The sequence below is a fragment of the Panthera pardus genome, unplaced genomic scaffold (genome assembly GCF_024362965.1).
Source record: "Panthera pardus isolate Hobbes unplaced genomic scaffold, ASM2436296v1 HiC_scaffold_2, whole genome shotgun sequence".
Lineage (NCBI taxonomy): Eukaryota > Metazoa > Chordata > Mammalia > Carnivora > Felidae > Panthera > Panthera pardus.
Genome location: NW_026526765.1, coordinates 140,810,721 through 140,817,852, shown reverse-complemented (window position 1 = coordinate 140,817,852; position 7,132 = coordinate 140,810,721). Strand labels below are relative to the sequence as shown.

General features: G+C 42.5%; 1 long non-coding RNA gene across 1 annotated transcript; it reads left to right on the top strand.

Moving 5' to 3' along the window:
- The first annotated feature begins 1,227 nt into the window (after window positions 1-1,227).
- On the top strand, window positions 1,228-5,858 carry LOC109278890 (uncharacterized). Its single transcript, XR_002085881.2, has 3 exons — window positions 1,228-4,220; window positions 4,483-4,717; window positions 5,441-5,858. It is a non-coding gene; the product is annotated as an uncharacterized LOC109278890 (long non-coding RNA).
- Window positions 5,859-7,132: the final 1,274 nt, after the last annotated feature.

The following is a 7,132-nucleotide window of genomic DNA, read 5'->3' as shown; positions in this document are numbered from 1 at the left end:
ACCCTTAACCAAATGAGCCACCCCGTGCCCCTCGTGTTTTTTTTTTCTCCTGCCCTTAGGGAGTTTACAGTTTATTTTATTATTATTATTATTATTATTATTATTTTTGATAGAGAGCGAGCATTCAGGGAAGGGGCAGAGAGAGGGAGAGAAAGAATCCCAAGCAGGCCCCACACTGTCAGTGCAGAGCCTGATGCAGGGCTCAAACTCACAAATGGTAAGATCATGACCTGAGCCAAAATCAAGAGTCAGTTGCTTAAATGACTGAGCCAACTGGTGTTTGTCTTTTTTTTTAATTAATTAATTTTTTTTTTTTGAGAGAGAGACACACACAGAGTGTGACTGGGGGAGGGACAGAGAGAGAGGGAGACACAGAATCTGAAGCAGGCTCCAGGCTCTGAGCTGTCTGCACAGAGCCTGACGTGGGGTTTGAACCCAGGAACCAGGAGATAATGACCTGAGCCTAAGTCAGGCCCTTAACTACTGAGCCACGCAGGCGCCCCACCAGGTGTTTGTCTTTAATAAAGATTATCCATGACTTCTCCCCAAACTATCCCAAGGTAATCAGCACATAATTTTGCTTGACGATGAAAATAGCAGTGCCTGTGAAACCTCTTTTGTGCCAGGGACTCTAAGTGAGCCGAAGCTATATTGTGAGTGCATCTGTAAATGGCTGGGCCTGAACAGGAATAAATTAAGGGGACTGTCAGGGGGATGTGAATCCCAGTCACATTACCCCCTCTTCTAGCCTCATCCAGCCTTTATTGCAGCCATGAGCTCATTGAGGGCATGCTTTTGCCTTTCTGAATTGTTCACAAGCTATTAAAGTGTTTGTAATAGTGGAAGCCAATATCAGATACTTCTCCATCCTATGAGTTTGGAGTCACTTGAAAATGTGCAGGGACTTCCGGAATTGCTAGTTTATGTCGAACCCTTAAAAGGGCTTGTGCTTTTAGAGGAATCTAAATACTGGGGCGCCTGGGTGGCTCAGTCGGTTAAACGTCCGACTTCAGCTCAGGTCACGATCTCGCGGTCCATGTGTTCGAGTCCCGCGTTGGGCTCTAGGCTGATGACTCAGAGCCTGGAGCCTGCTTCCGATTCTGTGTCTCCCTCTCTCTCTGCCCCTCCCTCGTTCATGCTCTGTCTCTCTCTGTCTCAAAAATAAATAAAACTTAAAAAAAAAAAATTAAAAAAAAAAATAGGAGACTATTAGTCAGGAATCCTGACCTGGTGAGCAGTTTTCATCTGCTTTCAGAATATGACTAAAGTTTTTCTTCAGCAGGCTTTATCAGAGTCAGAAGATATGTGGTAATAAAGCCGTGATACTGAGACAAGGGTAACAACAGTCCAATAGTGAAGCAGACGGAGTCTGGAAAATTCTGGAAATCTAGGTAAGGGAGGAAGGTCCAGAATCTAGAAGGCCAGGAAATCTGCCAGATTTGGCAAGTGGTTTACAAAATCCACCATATCTCGAAGTAGGCCGCCAACGAGTTTTTGACGGTGTTACCTGTTTTTCCAACCTTTTCAGTCTTTGCAATTGGTATGCGTTGAGAAAAGTTAGTATCTTTCCAGATAAGAGGTTAATGCCATGGGATTTATGCAGTGGTTTCCAAATTATGGTCATTGCACAAGCAGTGTCTTTACCATCCGGTTCATTGTTGGAAACGCAAGTTCTTGGGCCTGGTCGGACCTACTGACTCAGCAGTCTGTGTTAGCAAGTTTCCAGGTGATTCTGAGGCATGGTCAGGTCACAGCACCACCCCGTCTCCATGCCTTCAGTGGATTCCAGCCCCAGGAAGGTGGGATTTCCAGAACTCTTTGGTGAGAGGTGGTGGAGAGCAGAGCCTGGTCTTCAAGCTCTTTTAGTAGCAAATGCTTATGTGGCCCGTTGAGCTGGGGTGGTGCAATTCGGCCACAAAGCCAACCACAATTTTTTGTTTTTTTTTCTAAAGCTCTGGAAGGTATCTCGCCTCTTTTAGTATAAAATACTCCTGAGCCTAAGAAGGGCAGTACTGACTTCATAAGGCAAAGGAAAAAGGGCAATTCTGGGAAACACCAACATACATACCTGACTCATGGTGATTAAGTTGACAACATGAACATCACTGGGCCCCAGGGGGAACTTATGTGATGATATTAAATGAAAATTTATCCAAATGATAGTGCATAAAAATTAAATATGGATGGATAGTTACCATGAAACTGTTGAATTTCAGGAAAGGCAATTTTCGTTTGCAGAACTTACATTTTTAACTCTATGGCGGCTCAGAGGCAACATCAGGAGACTATAAGCATCATGGGAGTTTTGCCCATGTAGCCTGGGATCGGTTGTAATGGGTCCGAGGTGAGAATCAAATTGAATGAAGATGGGATGTGAAACCTGTCTTGCAAAACATTATATTTGTGTAGTCCTTCAGATTAAGATGAATTCATTAGGTAATGCAAGGAATTCTAGTTGGGATATGGAATTTTATGACTATTCTCCTTTATAAATGTAACCAGAATGGATTAGGTGGCCACTGGGTAGACATAAGTGTAATAATGTTCTCTTTAGTGAAATAGCTTGCGGAAGAATCAGTCGCCTTAGTATGAAGGGCGAGGAAGCTTTTGGACCACAGACTTACACCAACATGAAATGATCCAAAATTAAAAACAAACTATACCTCAAGCCAAACTCAAGGCTTTCTGAAAAATGAGAACCCTTATATGCATAATGGAGAAACCATCTATAAAACTAAAAATATCACCTTGGGGATGCCTTACCTTTGGGATATGAGGCTCTCAATCTTTTAAAATTACCTCTTCCCTTGCATGGATATTATATGCTGAAGAAAATTAGAGAACTCTTTCTGGCTGATTGGCTTCCCTCTCAGACTATCCTGAAAGGTGAAATTATTTTTTAGAAGGCTGGATATAATATCAGACACCGACTAACAAAAGAGTTTCTCAACTCCTCATGTGTCTCCTCTGTGACTGATCCTTCCCATTATATCTTTCAGAAATAAATTGTGACTTAGATTTCCATGCGTCATTTTTGTAAACAATAGTCTATTAAATCTTTTAATAAAATATGTGCTGGCTGCTACTAGAAAAAACTGGAGTAATACATCTTCCTTGGAGTTCTAGTGAGGGTTCTTTTATGTTAATAGCGTTCTTTTTAACAAATGAAGCTTCAGGGTAAAACTCCATTCAGTAACACCTATGGGAAATAAATGATGAGCAATAAACCATAATCAGAAATGCAATCAGAAAACAGGGAAACAGGCTAGCTTTTAACTTAGAGCTGGTTTTTTACCTCATAGGACGTAATCTGATCCAGAAAAGCTGGAGATATACGTCTATATGTAGTTATTAAATTAGGCAAGAGCACCTCTTCCTATAGCAGGCCAAAGTCTTTATAATTTACAGTAAGGTAAGAACACCTTCATTATTTTTAAAAAAGTTTTTTTAATGTTTTATTTATTTTTGAGAGACACAGAGTGCAAGCGAGGGGAGGGGGAGAGAGAGAGGGAGAAACACACACACACACACACACACGCACACACACATATAAAAGATTACCTTAATATCTCCCAATAACATGAACTTGGTACACTGAGCTTGGTGATGTATCCTGCCCTTGTTCTCAAATGGCTGTGGGCTCAAGTTTGATCTTTTCTGGGGCCATTGTGTGGGAGTGAGACTGAGGTAGGGCAGATGCAGGCAACTACTGAAGAGGCCTGAAAGGGAGCAGGCATCTCTTTAGCCCAAATCTGCAGCATTGGACAACCAGAGACATTTCTGGAATTGCTGGCAGTGACCTGAAAGTTTTGGCCAGCCTTGGGTCCCAGAAGTAGTCTGCTGTGTATTTAAGCCAGAGCAGGCAATTACCACTAGATGGCATCACATTGCAGCGAGCCGGGTAAGTGTGAACTTTGTAACGTTGCCCCTCTTAGCCCCTGGTTGTGCAGGCTTGCCCCCAGCATCTGGTTCACCTTGCAATTCAACAGCTCTGTGCTTACACAATGGATTTCTTTTGTTTGTTTGCACTCTACTTATCCAATTATGGGATTTTCTCTCCTATAGGCAAAGGAACTTAGATGAAATGGATATGTTCCTTGAAAAACATAAAATGGCAGAACTAGTGCAAATATAGAACACTTGAATAGAACAATCAATATTAAACAAATATTTCAGGAGGCTTCCCCTCCCTGGGACCCCAGGCTCAAGTTGTTTTACAGGTAAGTTCTACCAAGCTTCCAAGAAACAGTTCATTTCTAATTCCTCCTAGATGTTCCAGAGAGTAAAAACTGCCCAGCTCATTTTATGGATCTACAGTAATGAACAAGATTCACACTGTGTGAGTGGGGAGTGCACTTCTCTGCAGGGAGGTGGGGTTTCCTTAGTACCAGCTGGACTCTTGGAGCCTGGGTGATGCCCACTGTGCCCAAAGATGTGCCACAAGTCTGCCAGATTCTTCCATTGTCCCTTCTCTCCCTCTAGCTCTCCAGAAGACTAGAGCTCTGTATGCTCTGGATTGGAGACCTCGAGAGGTAAGTGGGGACCACTGATGAACACGGGGAGTGGTCCTCTGAAGGTGAAGCTGGGCCATGAAAAGAGGTACCTGAAGCCTGGGAACCACAAATATCAGAACTGGGAGGGACCACAGAGACCACAGTTTCCAGATTATTGCACCATCACCTCTCTGACCAGGCTGAGTGAATGCCCTCTTCACTAGGTGAGGTTGTAACTACCTGTTAGCCACTCTCTCCTAGGACAGCTGGGACAGAAAGTCCTTCCTGGGACTGAGCTGAAATCTACTTCTCTGGGGACTAACCAGAGAACGTGATCTGTCTGGTTGAAGCGCTAACCCGGGAAGTGAACAGCAACCAGCTGGGAAAAAAACAGAGACTTCGGGTCTGTGGTGCAGAGGTTACACAACCAGCGCTAAATCTGTGCTGGCTTTCACACACCTGGGACTTGAAGCAGATGGAAACAGATCAAGGACGTGTAGGGTCCTGACCACAGGAGCCAATGGCAGCTGGGTTTGCTGCTTTGCATACACCTGCTGTTGCTGGATAGCACAGGGTATGAATGTGAGAGGCTTCTCTATTACATAGTTGTCTCCCCTTATCCGCGGTTTTACTTTCTGCGGTTTCAGTTACTCTTGGTCAACAAAGTCCGGAAGAAGATAGTCCTTCTTCTGACAGCAGTATACGTAGCCTAATGCTACATCACAAAGCCTGTGTCATTCACCTCGATTCATTTTACTGCACACACATGGTATCATCTCACGTGGTCCTGAGAAGAAGACTGAGTATAGTACAATAAAATATTTTGAGAGGGAGACACCACATCCACATAAATTTTATTGCAGTATGTTGTTATAATTGTTCTATTTTATGATTAGATGTTGTTAATCTCTGACTGTGCCTAATCTATAAATTAAACTTTATCATAGGTGTGTATGTAGAGGAAAAAACGTAGCCCATATAGGATTCAGTACCGTCTGCGGTTGCTGGAATCTACTGGGAGTCTTGGAACATATTCTCCACCGATAAGAGTGAACTGCTGTCCAGATATCGTTTCTCTATCAGTCCATGGAGAGGGATTCCCGCCAGAAAGACTGTATCTAGGAATTAATTTATTCAAGATTATGCACACGCTCTATGGAGACAAGTTTAAAATGTAAGTAAAGGACATAGAGGATGATCTGAGTAAATGGAGAGACATTTCATGAGATGACTTAAACATGAACATGGTGATTCTTCATATATTATCTGTGATTTCAATTCAATCCCAATAAAAAATTTCATTTGGATTTTTTTTTGATCAATTTGATAGGCTTTACTCTGAAATTTATACAGAATAATTAAAGTCCACAAATAGTGAGCCAGTCTCTTTAAAAAAAAAATTTCTTAGGGGTGCCTGGGTGGCTCAGTCGGTTAGGCGTCCAACTTCGGCTCAGGTCATGATCTCACGGTTCGTGGGTTCGAGCCCCCCATCAGGCTCTGTGTGGAAAGCTCAGAGCCTGGAGCCTGTTTCAGATTCTGTGTCTCCCTCTCTGTCTGCCCCTCCCCTGTTCAGGTTCTGTTTCTGTCTCAAAAATAAACATTAAAAAAAATTTTTTAATGTTTATTTTTTAGAGAGAGAGAGGGACAGAGAGAGAGAGGTGGGGGGGGGGGAGGAGCAGAGAGAGAGGGAGACACAGAATCTGAAGCAGGCTCCAGGCTCTAAGCTGTCAGCACAGAGACCGACAGGGGGCTCGAACCCACAAACCGTGAGATTGTGACCTGAGCTGAAGTTGGACACTCAACCGACTGAGCGCCCCTACCCTTGTAACAATTTTTAAGTGTACAGTAGAATACTGTTAACTATGTGCACAATGTTGTATGGCAGATGTCCAGAAGTTTTTCACGGTAAGCCAATCTTGACAGGGAAGAGTAAGTGGGGTAATATTCCCTGGGCAGATATTAAGACAGACTCCAGAGCCATAGTAATTAAGCCAGTGTGGTACTGGTACAAGGACAGACCAACAGATCAATGCGATAGGAGGAACAGCTTAAAACAGACTCATACACTGATTGGAAGGTGATATAATATGAAGGTTGCACCCTAAGTCAACAGGGGAAAGGAAGGGCTGTGTAATAGATGCTACTGGAAAATGAGGCTCATTCTATGGAAAAAAGAACACTGACCTTGTCATCACGCCACACACAATGGTAGCTTCCAGACGAATCAAAAATCTAAATAGGAGAGCTGAAATGATACAGTTGTTTGAAGAAAAGGTAGGAGAATTTGTTGTGACCTTAGGTAGGGAAGGATTTATTAAGTAAAGCTTCAGATGTAAAATCCATACCAAAATAAGTTGATTTTCAGGACATCTGGGAAATGTTATTACAAAGATCAGAATAGACTAGAAATAAAGTGGTGAATGCCCACAAGGGATTGATACCTAGAACACAGAGAATACCTGCAAATTAACAGGAAAAAGATACAAACTCTAGTGGAAAATGGCAAAGTATTACAGGAAAGAAAAATTTACAGAATACCTGCAAAATTCTACAAGGATATATGCAAAGAAAAGAATATATATGGTTATCTTTGAAGAGGAAGAGAAGAGTGAGATTTAAAACCATATACATGTGAATAA